At 42.8% G+C, this 23593-nt stretch overlaps 1 protein-coding gene and 1 long non-coding RNA gene across 9 annotated transcripts in view; one reads left to right on the top strand and one right to left on the bottom strand.

The window, feature by feature from the left end:
* The window catches only part of LOC309644862, a 34853-nt gene extending 11277 nt beyond the window's left edge, over window positions 1–23576 (top strand). Inside the window, exon 2 of the long non-coding RNA XR_014254628.1 lies at window positions 890–23576. This is a non-coding gene — a long non-coding RNA (uncharacterized lncRNA). The remainder of the gene's footprint in view (window positions 1–889) is intronic.
* The window catches only part of RBFOX1 (RNA binding fox-1 homolog 1), a 2204869-nt gene that overhangs the window by 639304 nt on the left and 1541972 nt on the right, over window positions 1–23593 (bottom strand). The gene's annotated exons all lie outside the window — the stretch shown is intronic.

The raw sequence follows: 23593 nt of genomic DNA, 5'->3' as shown, positions 1-23593 counted from the left end.
TTTTAAGTAGCTATTATAAAAATGCTCCAACAAGTAAGGGAAAAAACAGTTACAACTAATAAAAAAAAATAGACAGTAGTGGCAAAGAGATAGAATATATAAAAAGGAACCAAATGTAAATTTTAGAACTGTAAAAATCAATAACCTAAATTAAAAAGAAAAATAAAATTGCTGAAAAAGTTTAAATGTAGAATAGAGATAGCAGGAGGGCACTCAATGAATTTGAGTACGTATCAGTAAAAAGTATCCAAAATAAACAAAGAGGGAAAAAAATGAAAAAAAGGGAAAAGAAACTCAAGGACTTGTAACAACAGCAGAAAGTATAACATTCATGTCACTGGAATTCTAGAATAAAGATAAATTCTAGAATAAAGAAATCTAGAATAAAGTTCACTGCAGATAATTATTTGCGGAAATCACGGCTGAAAACTCCCCACATTTGGCAAAAGATATAAACCCACAAATTCAACAAGTTCAGCAAACCCTAAGGAGGTAAACCCAAAGAAACTCACATCCAGATATAATCTGGGGCCAGGAAGGGTCGGGGAGGGGGGCTTTGGAAACAGCCAGAGACAAATGATGCAATATTGTAAGAGAGTAACAAAACGATTTAAATAACTGTGGATTTCTCGCTTAAATAAACAGAAACCAGGGAGTCAGGAAGGAGGTGGCGCAGGATTTTTTTTTTAATTGGGGTAGAGTTGCTTTACAATGTTGTGTTAGTTGCTGCTGTACAGCCAAGTAAATCAGCTATATGCTGTATAGCAGAAGGAACTCTACACACGATTTTTAAGTGCTAAATTCAACCCAGAATTCTAATTCCAATGAAAATATCCTTTAGAAATGAAGATGAAATATTAAGGAAACTAAGAAAATTCTTTGCCAACAGAACTACTCTGAAATAATTGCTACAGGAATTGCCAGGCAAAGGGAATATAATGCCAGAAAGAAACCTGGAACATCAAGGATAAAGGAAGAGCAGAGGAAATGGTAAATATATGGGTAAATATGAATATAATAGACTAGTGTACCCCTTTGAGTTCTTTCAAATATGTTTAATGGTTGAAAACAAATTACAAAATTGTCTAACTCGGTTTTAAATGTATGTATATGCAACACACAAGATAAACACAGCGTAAAGAGAGGAGGGTAAGGGACATATATGGCAATAAGGTTTCCACACTCCAATCGTAATGGTAAAAATTGATTCTAGGTAGACTGAGAGAAGTTAAGTATATGTAATATAATCCATAGAGTAACCACTTAAAAAATTAATACTACAAAAACTGATATACCCCAAGACAGATGATGTTAGAATAATTGGATGTCTCTATGCAAAATAAAAACAAAAACAAACAAAACAGACAAAAAAAACAAGCAAAACACCTTGATCTAAACCTCACACTTTACACAAAAATTAACTCAAAACGGACCACATGTCTACATGTAAAACATAAAACTAAATGGGAGATGCGACTAAAGAGGGATGGCAATACTTCTTCCTGCACAGCAGCCGTATTCTAGTAACATTGTCCATATTCTAGTAACAATATCCAGCTTCTCCTTTGGGGCCATGTTCCTGCCCAATGCCATAAATTCTTTGTGAATTTGATGTCAACGCTACCATCCTCTACTGCTGCCTAATAGAACCTACACCTGCCATTACCTCTTTGTTTAGAAATCAACTCAGTAACACCCACGGCTTCTGGGTAAGGTGGCAGGTGCCCTCCTCTTCTTCACCTAGAGATCATCAAGTGCAAATAGCCAATTATGCAAGATGGGCTGAGTCCTATCACGGGACTGTGGTCGTCACACGACAATCCAAGCAGGATGTAATGATGCTGTGAAGGCTAAGTTATTGCTAGACCTAATGAGGTTCTTAAAAAGATTCCCCATCACCATTATGGGAGAGGTTCAGGAGAAGAGGCACCTGTAACTCCTTATCATCTGTTATGAAGAAAGACTCTTCCTATGTACTCTTTAAAAGCCAGCCTTGAAAAATATCTTAGATGTACACTTTACTAAATGCCATTTCATTTGGAAACTAGCATGTGATATTTTTTTTTCTCCCATGGCACTAATGCACAAAACCAATATATTTTATAGCCTAAATGAAAAAAAAAAAAGGGACAGTGGGAAGTCTGGTGCTGCTCCTTTAAGATGCTTCCAGAGAATCAAATACCACTCACGATAGGGCTGCCAAGTAAGCACTTATGAAAGGTTAGACACTGAAGCAATAAACTCCAGCATGAGGCCCTTTGCTCTCCTGGTTGAACGAGATGTTTAATAGCAGGGATTCATCTTCCCCCATCTCCTATCTTCATCTAGTCAACAGGGCCACAGAATCTTTCTCAGACTCAGCCTTTTTCATCTTCTCCTGACTTTGAGCTCTCTCTTATCAGTTCTTTCTGCTTTATCCTCACCTTATTACAAGTATTTCCCCTCCCACACATCAGACTGGATCTTCAAGGGAAAGAACTGAGTCTTATTCAGCTTTCTTTTTCTAGAGATCAAGATAATGTTTGGAATCCATTTATTTGTTTTCCCATCCACCATTTGTCCCTCCATATATTCAACAAATATATACATATATATATATAGATACATCACCGTCTGGATGTCAGACATTGTTCTAGGCACTGGGAATACAATAGCAAAGAATACTTCCAGAACTCGTTGTGTAAGCAGGAAAAAAGATGAGTTAATTGACGATTACAATACAGAGAACATTTGCTACAGTGAAAGTATAAGATGTGCTAAGGGCACATAGAAGGGACAAAAACCTTGTCTTAGAAAGTTGAAAAAAGATGTTAGTAGTTTTTGTTTGTTTTGTTTTTTAGAAAATGTATCCAGAAAAAGAATGAAAAAAATTATTTCAAGGAGAGAGGGAAATGTGTGAAAATCCCAGTGGGATTATACAAGTGCAAGTAATTCAATGTGGTGGAAGGATCAAGAGCGAGAGGAAACTGGCAAGAGATTAACTTGAATTGGGAAACGTAGGAGTCAGAGAAATAAGACACACAATAAATGAATGGATAAATAGATATGTATGTTGTCTTGTTTATAATAATAGAATGTGGGAAATTCCAGTTCTCAGGACAGCTGTGAATTATTCAGAAGAGCACCAAAGAAGTCTAACAGCATAGAACTCAGTGAATCAAATCAACTTGTACCTCTGTACCTTTCTCAGATTTGCCATTTTCATAATCGTTATAAATTCTTCCGAAATAAGATGGCATTGTCCCATAAAAGCATGCTTCAAAGTACCCAGGGTGAGTGCTACCGTTTGCCTTTTCCTTCATGCATTTCAGGATTATTGCATACATCTGACACGTGTACTCTGAGTTCCTACTATCTGACTAATGCTGTGCTAATGGAAGGGGATGCAGATGTAAATGATACCCAGCACCTTTCCTAAAAAAATCTCAAAGAGAAGGGAAGAGAGAGGAATGAGATGAAGATTATAATGCAGGGTCATAAGTGTGATAATAAGGGAAAACATAGGATACCCCAGGCACCCAAAGGAGAGGGGCACCAACCCAGCCTGTTGTGTGGGGAAAAAAGTGGAGGGAGGTGTCAGTCAGGTGTTTTAGGAGATGGAGCCCTTGGTCTAACCCTTACTGGATGAGTAAGAGTTGGGTGGGCTGACCTACCCAAGGATTTGAGAAGATAAAATTGCAAACAGCACAGTTAAAGGTAGAACAAAGTAAGGGAGATGATACTGGGGGCGGGGGGGGGAGTAGGGAAAGCACATTAATATCATAACACCTTTATATGTTGCTTGATTTTAATTATACTGGCAGGAAAATAATGATTTTAATCATTTTAAAGCAAAACACATTTCACATTAATAGTAGTTAAAATTTACCTGGTGTTTACAACATGCCAGAAAATGCGCTAAATGCTTTTTAGGAAGACCTCAGTTAATGCTCACCACCTGGTGAGTAGTCAGGATCCTTAGGTCCATTTTACAGGTGGGGAAACTGAAGCACAGAGAGATGGAGTGACTTCCTGAAGTCATAAAGCTAGGAAGTATCGGAGAGGGAATTACTATCTAGAGGGCTCAAGTCCCCCTCTGAATCACTGCAGCACACAGCTCCCAGTACCAAGGAAACCAGCCCAAACCACAGATACCCACCCTCCGATCTGCACCTCATTTGTCTTTAGCAGGTGCTTTTTTTGCTGACTGTTTACATGCTTGTGGTTTTGCAACAAAACACGAAATGATTGTGATGTCTGGCTACATAAATGCATAGATCTACACACTTGGATTCTTGTGGTTAGATTGGGTTTAGACTGGGTTTAGAGTGGAACACTTTCCACCAAATTAAGTTTCTCCAGTAACAACCCACTGGTCCTTTTGCAGGTGGGAGTTTTCTCCACAGTGAAGATTGGAGGCTCAGTCATCAGACTGCCTGAGACAATCATGGTGCATTGTCTACATGACATTAGCCACACTGTAAAATCTCTCTGTTCTCAATTTCCCCATCTGTATAATGGGGATAACATGGTGCCTACCTAGTATCTAATTTTGTTGTGAGCTCAAAATAAGATAACCTATATAAAGTACTAAGCAAAGCACCTGGCATATTTAATTCAACAAATACTAGAAATTGCTATTAATATTCATGTGAGAGCAGGGGGGATGGGGGCGTTTGTTTCAGACAGAACACTAGACCAAACAATTTGGGTTCAAATCCTGGCTTTACTCCCCATAGGCCCTGTGAATTTGGCTGAAGTAATAACACTTTTTGAGTTTATGCTTCCTTTAAAAAAAAAATGAGGACAATAGCTGGCTTGAAATTTTGAAAGGTTTGATATTATCCTTTTGCAATGGGTGGGTAAATAGGTCCTCCTAAGCCCCACAGATGAGTGGTAAATTGCTACCACCTGTGGAGGGCAGTCTGCAGCTATCATGACACAGAATGTGCATTTCCTTCCATTCAATGGGGAAGGAAGGGCAGTGCTTTTCATAGCACAGAACTGGAACTTCAGAATATCAGTATCCATCAGTGCTGGTTAAATAAATTGTGGTTCCTCTATAACAGGGGTGGGAAAACTTGTTCTATAAAGAGCCAAATAGTAAATATTTTTGGCTTTGGGGGCCATAGTGTCTCTGTTTCTACTACCCCAATTCAACCCTGCCATTGTGGCAGGAAAGCAGCCATAAACGATGTGTAAACAAATGGCTGCAGCTCTGTTTCAATAAAACTTTATTTACAGAAATAACTGGTGGGCCAGATTTGGCTTGTGGCCATAATTTTCCAACCCTTCATCTATACTATGGAATACTATGGGTTCATTAGAAATTTACTGAAACAGATACACACTGCTATATATAAAATAGATAAACAGCAAGGACCTACTGTATAGCACAGGGAACTATATTCTAATAACTAAATATCTTCTAATAACCTATAATGGAAAATAATTTGAAAAAGAACATATATATTAGATATATATGATAACTGAATCACTCGGCTATACATCTGAAATTAACACAACATTGTAAATCAACTATATTTTTTTCAATTTAAAAAAAATAAATTTACTTCTATGGAAGGGTGCTCATGAGAGAATGAACAAAACAAAGCAAGTTGAACTGCTTTTTAAAATACAATCCAATGTTTGTTTAAAACCTGTACATATGCACATGCGTGCAAATATCCATTCACACCTGGAAAAAGTATGGAATGATAAACACCAAACTGCAAACAAAAGCATGCAAATTATGTCCTGGGAATGAGAATAATAATGGGGACCAGGTAGTAGTGAAGCTTTTTCTCACTTTTAACCTTAGTTCAACTTCTTGCAATGAGCGTGCACTGCTTTTCTAAATCAAATGAACAGCAGTCATAATAATACCTTTTAAAAAGCTGAGAGTTAAAGAGTTTTTGAATGATTAAATGAGAAATTGCATGTACAGCATCAAATCCAGGTCTGACCTGGCACAAAGCGGGTACTCAGTTAATGGTCGCTATAAATAACTCCCCAGAGCACCAAAAGAGTTACGAATTGGGAAAAGTCCAGGGAAAAGTTCAACTCCAAATTTTCCGGGACATTATGTATTTTAGTGTAGACTCTCTTCAGTAGGGAACTATAAAACAAGGAAAAAGGTTGATCTGCCCACCCTAGTTCTGGGTTCTGATATAAAATGTTTATTAGAGATCTGAGTTTACGAAGACCTGAAATCCCTGAATATAATCCAAGCTGTCATATGGTTGTAATAAAGCCCACTACTTTTTTCCAACTGCATCCTACAGTGAAGTGTGTCCTCTGATTCAAAGAAAACAGGATTGTTTATGTCAGATAAGCAAATATAGATCCCATCACTTGTTCTGGCTGTTGTTTCTTTTTGATCTAAGGGAGAAAAAATAGTGCGTGAAAGTAGTAAGTGCTTAGACTTCAGAAAAGGAAGTGAGGAATAATCAACTGAAAAAATGAAAACAAAAAGCCACAACAGTGAGTCAGGTCAGCCATGATTAATTAACTCGATTCTGACTCATGCCGTATTATTGAAGAAAATGTATTTGAGAGAACTTGGGGGATCCACTCATCTTCTCCCCAGACATTTTTATTTTAACCTTGGGGAAAACCAGAATCTGCTACTAAAATCTCATCTGATTTTGTAAAGGTGCCAGATTTGGAGGGGAGCCAAAGGGGGTTGGGAGAACGGGGAAAGAGCTTGGCAAGGCTAAATACTAATTGGACAAGAAAAATCATTGGTTTGGTGTTATATGTAAACATGAACAGATAAACCCAAAGACTGAAAGCTCTAACATATTTAATTGATGGCCAGCAGTGCTTAGGGGTAATGTATTGAGCATGTCATGAAAATCTCAAACTACTTAGTATTTTTAGCACTTAAATGACTTATGTGTGGTATATGTCAGACACTACACAACTGTGAGTGAGCACTGCTTCTCCTGCTGTTCCCTGTAAAACCATATCGTTTGATGATGTTGGTACTTATCACAAGAGACCCACTGTTCCAGATGTAAGTCACTAGGGAGAGTCAAGTGTTGGTTATCTGATTAAAATGATGTCAGAGGTCAGGATGCCCGCAGAACTGGAGCGAGCCTCAAATAACAGGTTTTAAAGAGCAGTTTTCTTTGGAGGATATGCTTTTTGCATTTGCTGTGCCATGAACCCACTTGTTAAATACCCCATTAGCAACAGAACGAGTCCCCCAGATCTGGGACAAAGCTGTGCAGGCAGACGGATTCCACAGACAAACACCAACCAAGAGGTGGCAGCACAAGCGGCACCTGGCATGGATCCCCTTCAGCTTCCCGCGGCCATCTGCTTCCTGCAAGGATGCAGTCTCTTGGAGTTGTTAATTTCAGGCCTGATGCTGGTCTTGAAGTGAAAGGGCAGCCCCTGGCCACGAAGAGCCCGGCTGGCCTGACACATGCATGCACGTTTTCAAGTGAAACCAGCAAAATTTCTTTGCATCTGATAACTTGCAAGGTGGGGGAGACATATTGCCTATTATTTATTCTAATAATAAACCATTACCCCAGGCATATTTTTATTCTCCAGATTTAATAAGGTATTTTGTGAACCGAGGCAGAGGAGCGAGGGAGAAAACAATTGCGGTTATTACGAAGACGATTTCTATTTGTTTCAGCTGCAGAAGCAATCACCATTCCTTTCCTTCATAATCAAGGGTTATAATTGCTCCCCCAACTCCACCCCAATCTCTTGCTCAGTCCAAGAAAATTTGAACACTCACTGAAATGTCCCGAGGAACTAAAAGGGCTTGGCATGCTTCCCTGAACCAGTCTCCTGGGACCATCATTACCTTATAGCCAGAGAACTCTGATTATATAGCGTGGGGCTCTCAACTCAGATTTTCCCATCATGGGCCTCTCCACATCCAGAGGTGAGAAAGAGTGGGGAGGGCCAAGTGGGTTATTTACATACCATTTGCATATCTCCGCTTAGATGGAATATATGTTCTTAAGACATTTTTAAATTAAGATCTTTTAACTGGACTTTTTTTTCCCCTTCTGGTTAGATGTTGCAAAACTCTGGTGATAATTTTTTCAGAAGTTGATATTTTTATCATTTGCAACCCAATTAAATAGATTCAGCAGAGATACACAGGCCACAGCTTTATCTGGGCAGTTATCCTGATTAGGTTAATTGAAAGGCATTTGAGAGGCATCTTATGTTAAGAGGAAAAACTCTAAAAGCCAGACTTCTATGGTTCATATCTCAAGTTCCCTGCTACTTATTAGCTTAGGAACCTTGAACAAATTCCTCAGCTGGGCCTCACCCCAAAGGGTCATCACAGGATTTGAATGAGTTAATATTTGCGAAGTAATCAGAACATCCAACAGAAAGCACTGCTTAAGTGTCTTTTTAATGCAAGAAAGTGCATTTAATCCAAAGTCTGTTTGCTGTTGTTATTTGTTCTTTTTATAAATTGACAATGGACCGGGCCTGCCCAGCTCTGTGCTTAGATGCTGGGTGGATGATACCACAATGGTAGAAAAATAAAGGTGGTGAAAAGCTGCTGATATTTCTGGAAGTTTTGTGCTGCGACCTTAAAAGTTCACTCTACAGACCGTAGAATATGTCAACAGAAATAAATCATGTGACAACCACTATACTATCAGAAAGAACCATACTATAGTGAGGTGAACTAAGTCCCATTGAACCAATTTTCCAGACAAGGAAATAGGGACATAAGTGACTTTCCAGTGGAAGGCAGCCCAGGCTGGCTCTCTAAGCCACACTGTCTTCTGCATTTAAAGAAATCTTTACATAGCTGTAAGAGGTATTTTCCATTCCTGATCTGTGACTTTACAAAATGTCATCATTTAAGAAATGGGAACAATCCTGTAGCTGGAGGAGTATTCATTTTCTAATTTTCCAGTTCAGTTGTCTGAAAGGGTTGCCTGGGTGGTGGTGGTTATTGTTGCTGTGTGTGTGTGTGTGTGTGTGTGTGTGTGTGTGTGTGTGTGTGTGTGTGTGTATGTGTGCGTGCCATGTGCGTATGTGTGTGTGTTCACACCCTTCCTGGAAACCTTAATGGAAGGAGAGCTGGAAGACAAATGCTTCATGAAAAATGAGCTCTTAAAACCCTAAACTTAAAGAATCTTCTGAAAGAACTAGCTTCACAAAAGTTCTGAAACAATGAGGAGGCATTCATGTAAATTGCAGGCAACTGAAGAGGAAAATCTAGGTCATCTGGCTGTTTGCTTTGTCATCATCAGTATTAATTAGACCCTGGAAGTAATGACTGAACTTGGAGAGCTCTTCAGATTTAAAATAATAATAATAATAAACCAACAGAGCACAGCTTTACCTTCGGAAAGAAAATATTTTCACAAGTAGAGTTCTGAAATAACCTGAGTGAAAAAAAAAACCTTGCAATTAAGTTCTGCAAATGTGCCCTGAGGTAATCCCAGGGGAGGTCTTATTTGTACTTAATATTCAAATAAATATTCTTTTTGTGTGCAGCGCATTTGATAGGGTGCATTTTATTTAATTTGAGTGTATAACGTAATCAGCATGGTGAGGGATAATCACAGGGAGCAGGAGAACACTTTAACCAGGATAGATGGGCCAGCTCCACGGTGGAGGGGCGATCGTGGGCGAGGAAGGAGACGCAAAGAGCAGAATCCCAAGCATGGTTCCCCCCGGAGCGTCCTCATGTTCAAGGTGGTGTCCGAGGGCCCAGCAGCATTGGCATTAATCGGAAGCTGATTAGAAATGCATCCCAGACCCTGCCCACCAGACCAACCGAATCAGAATCTGGGTTTTCCGAGACCCTAGGGGATTCCTGTGCACATTAAATCTAAACGAGTACGAGGTCAAGGGTCCTCACTGCAGGTCAGGGGTCCCCTAACAAGGAGGACCCTCTAGCCGCTGTGCTCCCGTATCTTCACAGATGCTGGGTACCAAAAGGCTGCCAGGGGACGTCTCCAGATGTTTGCTGGAAGGTAGAGCCACAGGGCTCTCCAGGCAGCCTCATATGCTCCTCCCTCTTTCTGGCCAATGTTCTGAAGTGCCCTCAAGGTGGTCACAGTCTTTCGTCCAGCTGGAGCCCAGCAAGGAGGCGGAGGAGGAGAGGAGGGGCTCAGCATCGCTCATCTTCACCCCCAGACGCCTAGAGGGTTCATTATTCCTGACTTAGCCCCTCTCCTCCAGCATCATGCACGATCTCGCTTTCCGCCTGCTTCATCCCATATTTACTGGCTAGTGTGTTAGGTAGTCTCATTATTATGATCCCTTTTAATAGATGACAAAACGGAGGTTTATCCTGAGTTAGGAAAAAGCGGAGCCAGGAGCCCAACCCAGACCCACCTGAAGCCAGAGCCTCTTCATCCAGTGTGCGCCCCCCACCAACTCCCTGACCACCCCACAATGGAGAGAAATCAGTGAATTCATAAAATGTCCAATACAGCACCTGTCAGTTGTTCAATACTGACCCAAGCCCCATCCCAGCCTCCCTTCCTCATCTGCTTCCTTTTCTTCTGTTACGTGAAATCCTTCCGTTGGGACCAATTCTGCGTCTTTACAGTTGCCTTTAGTGTATCTCCCACTATGACCCTCTGCGTCCTCATGCTAAGGTTGACTTAAAGAAAGTTCACATTTCACACTGTTTTCAGGTTCTTAAGGAAGAGTTGGTGTGAGGGTGGAACCCCTAAGTTCAACATGGTCGTCGTGCTATTGGGACCTGCTGACTCCACTCCCCACGTGCTTCCCATCAACACAGACTCACTTCCTGACTGACGTCGCCCCTGAGGATAGGAGGAGACGGTAGGTGCTCTTTCCCATCTTCTGAAGACAAGGGCAGCGAACAATCTGTGCACAGGAGGTGGTCGTGCTCTTTTTGCAGAACTGAATTCTGACGATTCCTTGTTATTCCTGTGGACTCGCATTATCTTTCCAATCTGAGCGGTTCTCCCACTAACCAAGGACAGCCTCCTTCTCCAAAGGTGCTCTTAGCCGCAGCACTTAGAGACCTTGGAAGTTAGACAAGGATTAGCGAAGAGGCTGCACCTTGTGCCCAGAGACATCAAAAGCATTTTCAGTTCAACTGGACCCAAGCTGGGGTCCCTCAAGGAGGGTAAAAGGAAAATTCACCACCACCAACAAAAAAAGCCAGTGAAATTCAAGGATAGAGCTACTGAACAATGAACAATCTGTTCTATGGAATTATTGGAGAATATCATCTCTAATTCCATCAAGGAATAATGAGAGGGCTTGGGAAGGGGGAGAAATAATGCTCCTTTAGCAGATCTAATATATATTTTTTAAAAAGCTTTAGACGGTAAGTGTTCCCAAACAGGAGTTGGCCAATTTGCAATTTGCTCCTGACTCTGGATTGTAATCTTTTCTTTTAAAGACAAATTAGGATTGATTAAAAAAATAGTAAAACCATCCGATTCTAATGGGGACCAAGAGGGAGAGACGTCGCGGCCATCCAGAGCTTGCTGGCAGCCACAAGGGGACCAAAGCACGTGCAAAGGAGAGTCGGTTTCCTTCCCTGGACTTGAGCGAAGCTAGGAAGCCATGCTACCCTCAGTAATGAGCACCTTAAATAAGGAGGAAGCCCGTCCAGTCAACTTGGCTGAAACCTTGCTTAGCAGCCACTGGCAGTGCTACTGGAAGAGAGGAAAGCCTCTGTAATTACACTAATGAGGAAGAGATGAATTGCAGGTCACCACGGATAAGGTGGTGGGGTTCCACGGGTGTCAGGCAGGCAAGCAGGGACCACCACGGCCAGACAGGACACAAGCTGTCTGCGTTCTCTGGGCAGTGGGTAATACATGGGATGATGTTTCGGAGCCCAAAGAAGAATGTTATAAATAATCATGATCATCAGCATTTATTAAGTGAGATGTACTGAATTGGGGGCTTTGTATGCATTATCTCATCACAGTGAATCATCTCATATGCCTGATGAGGCTGATATTATTTTTATCCCAGTCTGTGGCTCAGAGAGGTTAAGCAACCTGCCCAAGCTGACACTGCAAGTAAATGGCAGAGCCAGAATTTGAGGCCAGGCAGCAAGGCTTAGGGTCCATTTTCTTAACCACTAGGTCTTCCGGCCTCTCTGCCTTTAAAGTTGTAGCCACGTCCTTGAAACACAGCTTCTGGTCACTTTCTCTCCACTCACTTTGTCAACTATGGCACCACCCTGACTACAGCTCTGGAAGAGACAGCATCGCAGATCGTAGATGCTGTGATCTCATGTGAGCCTCCTGTTCCCACCAGACCAGCTGGACCAAATAGGCTCTCTTTCTGGGGCACCACTCTGCTCCACCCCCATCATCCTATCCCTTGAGTATTTTTTTTCAAGGATAGATACACATATTCCCTTGACTCTTCCTCAAATGACAAGGATTGGAGTCCTTTTCCTATCCTGATCATTTCCTCTAAGATAAAGGGGAAACTCCCCTCTGTAAAGTCAGTCAGAGGTGAGTGTAAGTCCCGGACCTGCCACTTGATCGTTGGACCTTGACTATGCCCATAACTTTCTACAGGGGGTTGAATAGCATCCCCCCAAATTCATGCCCACCCAGGACCTGAGAATGTGACCTTATTTGGAAACAGGGTCTTTGCAGATGTAATTAAGTTAAGAATAGAGAGGAAATCATAGTAGATTAGGGTGGGCCCTAGATCCAATGAGAGCATCCACATAAGAGACAGAAAAAGGACGCACAGGGAGAAGGCCATGTGACAACAGAGGCAGAGATTGGAGTGATGCCGCCATAAGCCAAGGGATTCCAGGAGCCACCGGAAGCTGGAAGAGGCCAGGAAGGTCCTCCCCTAGAGATCTCAAAGGGAACATGGTCCTGCTGACACCTGGATTTCAAACTTCCAGCCTCCAGGACTGTGACAGAATAAATTCTTGTTGTGTGAAGCCACCTAGTTTGTGATAATTTTTTAGGGCAGCCCCAGGAAACTGATTATGTTGGCTATGCCTCATGTTCTCATCTGTGAAATGGGTGTGAAAGTCACAACCTCAATGGACAGAAGCACCCCACGTCATACCATCCCCGAAATCGAACAGCAGCCTTCTCTTGTCTTCATCCAGATGTTTAGAAAAATGCCACCAGGACAGACCTGGGCTCAAAGCTCACTGGAGTCACTCGGTTCCAAACCACCAAGGCGTTATGGACCGATCTACCGATCATGCCTCTCAGCTACCAATCTATCAATAACTTGTGACTTCTCCACCTCCTTTTCTGAATCTCCATCCCATCATCTTCCACCTTGCCCAAAAGGGGTCACATACGTGTCCCACAAAGGTCTCCTTGTTGACTCTCCTGGTTAAATTCATATATAATGTGTCTACCACATGCTCTAAACCTACCATTTCAGGGAGAAATGGTGTGTGCTGGGTCTGGGTTATCCTAAATAAATTGATACACAAATCTCGTTATCATGCTTTCGTCTTCAATAAACTCACAAACCATGCTTCTCATGACCTTCTGACACCTGAGTGCAGGATTTATGAGACGCTACCAGCCTCTGGTTTATAGGGTCCACCAGCCTCCTTCCATCTGTTCTGAAAATTGCAATGATATCTGATATTTATTCATTTCCAATCTCATGCCCTTCTGCTTTTTGCCACACATTCTCATTGATAGTTGTTGATCTTGTGTCCAAGTTATTCTATTGTCTTTGGATATGAGTCTCGATAAAAATACTTAGGTTTGTTGAGAGCTAACACTCTCTCACCAAAGATAGTTTCACCAATACCAACTCCACCACCCCACCAAAGTTTATTCCATCCTGAATGAAGAGGATTTTTCGTGACAAACAGGGTAAGAACCAATGAAGAGTTTTGCTTCTTCTATGTGATGCATTAAGATTCTTCTATCAGCCTCTGTTAGCCTGGTGATCTCTTTCTGCCTCTGTTTGATCAGCTTTTAGATTTTAGATTTTTCTGTTTTACCCTGACATTATTAGCAACCCTTAGTTAAGTTCATTTGGAGGTTGGGCTACCAAACAGCTGGCTTGCTGATGTCATTTAAACATGTGGATGAGGAAACTGAGGCTTAGATTATACACTTTCCCACAAACACATAGCTACGATCATAGAGCTGGGATCATACTCAGATCCGACTGGTGATAGAATCTTCTCTCATTAGCCTCTGCCATGCGGCTTTCTTTGTTAATTGCAAACTTTGGGATAGTCTAAGTGTTCCATATTCCCATCACCGAGGCTCACACTCCTCTTAGATTTTCTAGGTTGATCAAGTCCTGTGATACTTCACAGTTGGTTCACATTTCCCAAGAAACACAAAAGCATGCAAACATCCTTTGGGAGTCTTTCACAAATAGAAGTCACAAGGATGTTTGGTTGAATTTTCTAAAAGATGGGAGCCCCTTATTGTGATTAAATGAAGAGCTTAAGATGATCAAGCATCAGTGAGAAAAATTCCACCCCATCCAACTCCAGCCTTACACTGAGGCAGAGCAACTTTACAGCAGTCCATTCCCACCCAGAGACAGCACAGACTGTGTGCCAATTTGATTAGAAAAGGGCTAACACGCAGAGCCAGCCCTGTCTATTAGCCGGAGAGCTGGACTAATGAATCTTGGAAATGGAAAAGTCTGTCTATCCTTCTTCAAATCTATAAGCCAATTATCATATTGGATCTTGACTTCCAAAATTTCTGCAGGCTTCTAGGCAGTGAAACTGCCAAGCAACAGGCAAATGAGAAGTCAGGGCTGCGGACACCGTTTCTGTGCTGGAGATTAAATAAAGCTTGTCCTTTCTTTCTTTCTTTCTCTCTCCCTCCTTCCTTCCTTCCTTCCTTTCTTTCTCTCTCCCGCTCTCTCTTTCCTTCCTTCCTCCCTCCCTCTTTGTTTGCTTCACCCTTTCTTCTTTCTTTCTTTCTTTTTCTTTCTTTCTTTCCTTCCTTTTCTTTCTCTCTCTCTTCCTTCCTTCCTTTCCCTCCCTCCCTCCTTCTTTCTTTCTTCGTCTCCTCTCCCTCTTTCCCTCTTTTTTCCTTCCTTCCCTTTTTTTCTTTTTCTGCATCTTTAACACCCCAAAATATAGTCTATAGGTTACAGAGGTGAAGGGAAAGAGATCTATCCATTTTCCTGGTAAAATCAAATAATTTCACTATTTCTTTTTTCATCTGGAAACCTGCTTTGCCATGTCTTTTGAAAGCTAAATTCTGAAAGGTGGGCTTCAGGGATTAAGTTCTAGCATGCCTGTTCTCTGCTTGGGTTTATCTAAGTACATTAGTCTTGGTTACAGGACAAAAAAACTAAGGATAAGAGGAAGTTGAGTGGAGATATTTAGAGAAAAAACTCTGGAGCCAGACGGCTTGGGTTTGAAACCTGGCTTTTCCACTTACTCCTTGCCTGACGTTGGTTAAGTTACTTAACCAGTTCCACCTCTAGTACTGCATCTGAAAAAAAAGGAACATCAACGGTGTCTATTATTGGGTTTCTATTGGGCATATATGAGTTTATATCTAAAAAGCACTTTGAGCAGTTCCTGGCACAGAGACAGTATTATATAAAGTTTTTATAATAAAATAGACATAGTTAACTTATTCAGAGAGATGATTCATCCTCTCTATTCATTTCCTTGATTATTAATTGAACACATACTTATGAAAGTTGTTTAGGAGAAAGGAGTTGGAGAGGCAGTGTCCCAGCAACCCTCGGACTTGCTCAGCAAGTGTCCCTCTGCCCAGAGAGAACAGCATGGTGTGGGCCAGGGCTGCAGGACCGCTAGACCTCTGGCCCCGCTCCGTCCAGGGGCGGGGCGGCTCACACTCCAGGCCTGAGAAGGGCCAGCGGCCGACCTGGCCGCCCCTGTACCACCAGGCAAAGCACACACTGCTCTAGGCAAATCCTTCCCTCGCAACTAGAAGACTGTAACGTCTGGAACAGCAGGTGCCACGTGTCAACTTTCTCTAAACCTGATTTAAAGGTGATACGGTGCCCTCTGGCAACAGGAAGATGGGGCCTGAGAACAGAGGGGCAGGGAGAGAGTCCACAGGTACAAAGGGCCACTCTACCTGAGAGGTTCAGCGAGAGTATTTCTATTTGATGGGTCAGCCTGCCCTAGTCCGGGGGATCCAGGCTTTTCTGTCTTCTCTGCATCTCCATGCAGAAATGCCACAGCTTCAAGGAGAGGGAGAGGGACAGAGGCTTGTGTAAGTGCTGCCGTGAGGGTGTGTGTGTGTGAGAGACAGAGAGACAGAGAGAGAGAAGATTCGCGGTCTCTTGGAGGTGTGGGGAAGAGGAAAGAACAGGAAAAGAGAGTCGACATATTCAGACATATAAGGGCTGCCCCCAACTGCCCTTTAGTCATTTAATTCTGCAGTTTTGAAAAGTAAAGCAAACTCCTTTGTAAAACCGTTTTGTCCTGGGCACACAAATTAAATTATTAATTACAACACATCAAACATGGCCTGGCGGCAATTCACAGGCCTGGGAGTCAGGAAGGGGGAAGATGAAACAACAGCCTTAAACGCTGGCCTTGCGCCTCCCACGAAAGGAGAGCCTTCGGGTTCCTTACAAGGATCCCCAGAAGATGGGTTTTAGGGAGACCCGACCCAGAGGGAGGGCATCTTGCTGGCACCCTGAGCTCTGGCTGAGTCCTGCGAAAATAACAAGCTCCCCGCTCCGCACAGAGGGAATCGGATCCAAGCCCCAGTGCTCGCGTCCGCCGGCTCACCCTAGACCCGGCTCTCCCTGCCAAGCAAGGCTGGGGGTCCCCACAGGGGCTCAGGGGTCCACAGGTCCCTGCAGCCAGGACGGATCCCCTCTCTTCAAACAGCTTCTGGTTGCAGGGTCTGTGAACCCCAGCGTGGCCTGGGGCTGCTTTAGGATGCGGTCGCTCCAGTTCAAATCCCTGCAGCGCCATCTGCTGGCCAACTCCTCCTAGTACGGAGGAGCCCCTGGACGCAGAGGCACAGACCCTGCCCCTGGAGCCAAGCACTCCCCGGGACCTCGGAGGAGGAGGCGCCACCTTCCCTCCCAGTCTCCCCAGTGCAGGCCGCTTCTCCTTGGCTGCGGGCCTGGGAAGCATGCGACTGCCCATCTAAGGCTCTGGGACCTGGTCCCATCTCTTCCTTTACTGTAAAGGATGGGCCTCTGCATGTCCCATCCCCTCTCTGGGCCCCAGATTCCTCCTCTATAAAGCGTGGAGGTGGACAGGGCAATTTCCAAGGGTCCTTTGAGCTTCGGATTTCTGTGAGGTGTGACTTCAGATGTGAAAACCAGCTTGGCTGAAGGCCAGCAGGGTCCAGGAGAAAATTGCGGGGCACGGCTCTGAACTCAATCTTGAATCCACCGCTTCAAAGCCTTAACAACAAGGGAGGGACAGGGCACTGGCCAACTTGTCCAGGAGTTTTTGCACGAGGGCCTCTAATTATTGCCTATTATTTTAAAAAATGCATGAGAGAGAAGCTATGGATTATAAATTCATGGTAGATTATGTTTTAATGTTCCCCAAACAGAATAATAATTGCTAAAACTGCTTTGGGTATCAAGCTTCATTGCACTGAACTGCACTCCAAGAATTATTATTTTTAAAAATCACTTATGGTACCAAGATGGCACAATGACACAGAACTAGACTCTCCATGGCAGTCTCTGTTGGAGCCATCATATCCCCATGTGCTAATGTCCGGGGCAGGATACGAGAGCCAGTGTTGTAAATTAAGGTGCAATTTGTAAATGCTTCATTAATATTTATTAAATGATTATTAGATGCTTTTACAATCTTTGATAAGATATTATAAAGCATGTCATTAAAATGCATTAGAAGCACATTCTTAGCAAGCCACACCATAGCCCGCTGTTAGGAAATGCCTGGCTTTATGATCCTCTTCCTAAAGCCTTTTCCAAGATATGATTATCATGAGGATACAGAAACTTAAGTGGCTGCCCTATCAAAACATCCCCTGGGATGGTGACAGATATCACCCCCATGGGCATCAGAAACAGTGAGTCTTCCTTTCTGTCAACTGCCTTTCCAAATGCTATGGCTTAGATCCAGCAGAAAACACCTACAGGGATAAGAGATTTCACCTCTGGATGATTAAAAATGGCAGCCTACAGTTCTGTGTTGAGAAGGATTCTGAGGCTCTATTTGAGAGCTAAGTGGAAAAGAATACAGTGATCAATAAGTGATGCCTGTTGTGTGCACTGTATTTGCAAGTGTCTTTGTAGAGCTTGTAACACCCATCTGTGATCTAGGAAAAGGGAGATAATCTAGTCAGAAGGGTTGCAAGACATAATGGGAAATGTCCATTCTGAAGGTCGTTATTTCTATTTTGGTTGCCTCATATACACATGTCCGTGAAAGAAGGCATGAAAGAGGAAAGTATCTTCTGAAGATTATGTATGGAAAGAGGGACAGAATAGATCTCCATTCCTTCAGCACCAAAAGGTCTTCCTTCTGTGACCCAATAATATCTCATTCATTTCTTGAAGACCATTAACCCCTTCCTTCAGCAGTTTCCCACTGTGTGTTTCTTGGGCTTACCAAGGCCTTTCCTACCTCAGTGCCTTTGCACAGGCTGGTCTTTTTGCTCAGAGTTCCTTTACCTTTCTTTTTTGAATGGGATGCCTTCTTATTTTTCTCATCTCAAATGAAATACCCCCTCCTGCCAGAGCATTTCACTGCCCATCTTGCCTCTGGCCTGGCTGTGTTTATTTCATGACAAAGAGTGGAGACTCAAGATTCAGACGGTGGGGTTCAAGCCCTAGTTCTGCAGCTTCCTAGCTGTGTGCACTCTGGGGCCAGTCACTCACCTTCTCTGCCCTTTCCCTTCCTGGGGTGTAAATAGGGAGGATAAGAACAGGACCATCTCATAGAGTAAATGAGCTCATATACAAAGAGCATGAAGAAAGGGCTCGGCACATAGTAAGTACTCATTTTTCTCATTTTGCCTACTTAACTATTTGGGTTTTTTTGGGTTTTTTTCTGCTTTCCTCTGCTACATGTCAGCCCTATGGGGGCATGGGCCGCATACATCCAGAACCTACCAGAGTGTCTGGCTCATAACAGTTGCCCAATAAATATTAGTTGAATTTGCCACCAGAGGCTTCTCTAGGGTTATAATGAGTGAGGCGTAGTTTCTGCCCTCCTGGGGCATCCGGGCTATGAAGAAAAAAAAAAGAGGCATAACATTCCAATTCACCCTCATAAGCTCAAGGAGAGAGGGGTGGTCCGGTGGGACTAAACATCCTCTGGGTCAGGGAAATCTGAGTTTGAAAACTGTCTCTGCCCCTTCTAAGAATATGACCTTGAGCAAGTTATTTCATTGCTCCAGCTTCCGTTTGGATAATAATAGCTACCTTCAAGAATTAGAAAAAAAAAAAAAATATATATATATATATATACATATACAGGGTAGACTTCAGAGATAATTTCGGGTTCATTTTCAGAGCACCATGATAAAGCAAGTATCGCAATAAAGTGCATCACATGAATTTTTCTGATATCCTGGTGCCTATAAAAGTTATGTTTACCCTATACTATACTCTATTAAATGTGTAACAGCATTATGTCTAAAAAAACAATGTAATACTCAATATTAAAATACTTTATTGCTAATAAATGTGCACCGTCATCTGAGTCTTCAGCAAGTCATAGTAGAAACATCAAAGGTCATTGATCACAGGTCACCAGAACAAAGAACTAATAATGAAAAAGTTTGAAATAGTGTGAGAATTACCAAAACGTGACACACAAACATGAGGTGGCAAATGCTGTTGGAAAAATGGCACCGATAGACTTGCTTGACACAGGATAGCCACAAACCTTCAATTTGTAAAAAAATTGGAAGCACAATAAAGCAAAGTGCAATGCAACGAGTTCTGCCTGTATATATATCTGGAACATAGTAATTGCTCAATCAATCGAAGGTACTACACTATTACTCATTTTTTTAATGTTATTTTCACTATTTACAGGAGGCTTGGTGAATACTTTGGTGGACACTGAATCCAGCCTGTGCAAATAACCAATGTACATGTCCTTAAAGTGAAGGAATCAGACTCAGATGCGGCCACAGGGTCCTGGAAGGTCTCCAGACCGCTCAGAAAGCATCCCTGGTTTTCTACAGAACCCTTTGCACTGCCACCAGCTGATTCAAGCCTTCAGGAAGGATTCCCATTGGTGCCTTAAGGGACCCTGCCAGCCTGGAGTTCTGTCACTGCCTGCAGCTTCCCCTGGGCTCCTGGCCCAGGGCCTCCTGGGGACCCCCTGGCCACTGAGACCTTATGGGTTTGGGAGAGGTGCTGTAGGCCCTCCCCTTGCCTGGCAGAGCAGCAGGGGAGAGAGCTGTGGACCAGCTGCCTCCTTCCATCCTTTCACCCACGAGTCTTCCTTCTTGCCCCTGCAACAAACACACACATGCACGGCCCAGGCCGCAGGGAACTCTCTCCTACATCACAGTGCTGTTCTGGTGATGAAGGCTGTGGGCACCGTATTCTCAGCAGGGCTTCTTAGCACGGCTTTGGGATTTGAAAGATCTGAGTTTGAGTCCTATCTTTGCCACTTTCTAGCCACCTGACTTCACTTAAATTGTGATACTAAGCTCCCTTTAAGCCTCTTTTTTTTTTTTTCCAGTTTTTTAAAAATAAGAATAATGTAAGGGTAACACCCATACAATTTAAAATGGCAATTTTATATTATATATATGTACTATATTACCAATATACATGCACTTAGCACATGCCTGACATGCGCAAAATATTTTAAAATATTAGTTATGACCTTATTTATCGTTTTTATCAAGGTGGCACCATTTGCTCAAAACAATCATCCATTCATGTGACAAACCATGGTCTGATCCACAAGCCCCCGTCATAGGAAAAACAAAACAAAACTGACATACTGCTGTGGACATTTGTTATTAACCAAGCGTGATAAAGTGGCATTTTCTTTTGTTTTGCTTTGTGATTCTGTGATTCTAGGTGCTCAAGCCCCAAAAGGAAAATCCAATATGCTAAAGGAACCTGAGTACAGGAGAAAAGGCAAGGCAGGAGAAGCATTTAAGTCTGTTAATCATATTCATTCACTTTTTCATTTCATTCATCACGGACCATTCCTTCCTACCACCTCCTCCCCACGTGGGTGACACTCAAGCTGGACGGGCCTTTGGGAAAGTCATCTACCAGGGTTGGCAGGTGAAAAAGAGAGACCCGTGGTGTGGCCAGGCCTCTGTGGCCTTAGCCAAAGATATTTTAGAGTGAAATTCAAGGTAAAAGCTAAACCAAGGGGCCCCAGGTGGTAACCAAGAAAGATGGGAGCCAAAGCAGTACCTGCTGCAAAAGAAGAGCCATTCAGCTCACATCCAACTAATAAGGTTCTGCTACCCATTCATGCACTTGTTCATACATCTGTTCTACAAATATTAAGCTCTCACCAAAACCAGGCAGTGTGGTAGATACTGGAGAACAGTAACAATGCAGTTAGGAAGGTGGAGATTTCAAAGAGCTACGGCTTTGGGAAAGATGGATGTTTTCCTCCTCCTCTGCCTCTTCCTTTTGTAATATGACCACATGGGCTGTATCCCATTACATTTCCTTTTCTACTTGTTTACGCTTTAGGTGGACATCTCTGATCTTCTGTTTGCTTTGATAAAACACAGGTAAATTCTCCCACATTCCCTTTTCTTTTTATTCATATATGTGTGTGTGTGTGTATGTGTGTGTGTGTATGTCTAGATTTACAGAAGAGTTGTAAAATAGTACAGCAAGTTCCTATGTACCCTACACCTGGCCTGAGAAATGACAATGTGTGACAAATACTCTGGCAGGAGAAGTGGTGATTCTGGAAGAAGATATTGAAGGTTCATCTAACATAGTCTAGAAAGCATCATAGGGGGCTTCCTGGAGGAAGTAGCATTTCATCAGCAACAAGAAACAAGAGAAGGTGTCAGCCAGAGGAAAGGGAAGACTGTTCCAGGTGGAGCGAACAAAATGTCCGAAGGCTGGGAGGCGAGAGAGAACAAGGCTTAACTGGAACAGCCAAGAGAAGGTCAGTATTGCTGGACCATAGACTGGGAGGTGGAGGTGGCAGCTGAATAGACTCCAGTAGTTCAGGATTGATGGGAAGTAAGGTGTAGGAATTTCCTTTTTTGTGCTACACCTGCTGGGCAAAGCCCATAAAGATGTGATATTTGGACCTGAGCATCCCTTCTTTGCATAAGATCCGCTTCCTCTCTGGCTAACGTCATGCCCTTCCCAGAAATGAGTTAGCCTGGACTCACAGCTCTGCTCATGTAATTCCAACTATAAAGTGATTGAATATGCAGAGCACATGTCACAGAATCAGGAGGACTGAGGGCCAGGGTGGCAGACAAGGATGCTTTTGAGACCCTAACAAAAGCTATGAAATCTCTCAGGGGGGAAAATACACACAGCATGAGCTCTCTCTCTCTCTGTCTGTCTCTCTCTGTCTCTGTGTCTCTCCCCTCTCCCCTCTCCCTCTCTCCTTCCCCACTTCCGCCAATACACTTTCAAAAAGTCCATGAAACTCAGTTAAAAGGTCCTATTCCAAAGAATTCATTTCATACAAAAACTTAGGACCCTTTTCATCCAAAGCATCAACATTTCCCCAAGTTACCTGCCTTTTCCTTAAGCAACAACACAACAACCATAACAACATAACAAAACCTAAATGAAGTAAATGCACCAAATTACATTATTTCATAGCTTTCTTCCACACAAGAAAAGGAAATGCATATGAGGGCACAGGAAAGTGTTTATGACAACAGTTTTATATAAAATAACACCACGTGTACTAAGAAATTCCTCTACACTAAGGGAATGGGTGCGATTTCCAAGCTCATCAAGGATCATCACCTCTTATTTTTCATACCCATACTCACACCCCTCCACATACACACACAGACATTTGTAAAAACCTAGGAAACCAGGAACAGTCCCTCCAGTTCTGAACAAGAGTGCGTTTAAATTTAGAAGCATTGTCCACATCTCCAAAACAGGATCAGTTAAGACAACACATGTAAATACATACACACATGAACACAGACACAGATACACAATTACACTCAAAGACGCATCCAGAAAGGAGAGACTCGCTCTTATTGGGATTGACTTAAAGCGATCCTAGACTTAGAGCTTCCACGGAAGGTAAAAATCTCACCTGAAATGTTAGAAATCCCCTTGCAAGAAAAGGTAGCTGAGGAAACACCTAGAGTGAGGGCCAGTAAGAGAGAGCTTCCCTTCTCAACGTGGCTGCAGGTTTGGCATGAGCCACCAAGGGATGGAAATTCAGCAAGGGTTCAGGTGGATTCCCAAGCAAGTGGGCTTCATTCCATGAATCCTAGATGCTCAGAAAGATGGGTGGGTGCCCACGCAGGCCGGCTGGAGGAGCTAGCAGGGCCTGTCTTCAAACGGGAATGACAACCCCCCGATGGGCACTTGGGAAAATTTCACTCTCTGAATGCGAAATGTGCCTGAAGAGGGGCAGGTTGCACACCTAATTCTCCCATCACAGGAGGTTTGCAAACATGGCATTTGGCAAATTTATTTCCTGCCTCACTTTCTTCTTACAAAGCCTCTGAGACTCCAAATCATAAATAAATAAATAAAACACATTTTTTTTTTAAAAAAAAGA

This window comes from Balaenoptera physalus, assembly GCF_965194825.1.
Source record: "Balaenoptera physalus genome assembly, chromosome: 16".
NCBI classification, from domain to species: domain Eukaryota; kingdom Metazoa; phylum Chordata; class Mammalia; order Artiodactyla; family Balaenopteridae; genus Balaenoptera; species Balaenoptera physalus.
Note: the sequence above shows the minus strand (reverse complement) of the source record. Positions and strands in the feature narration are given on the sequence as shown.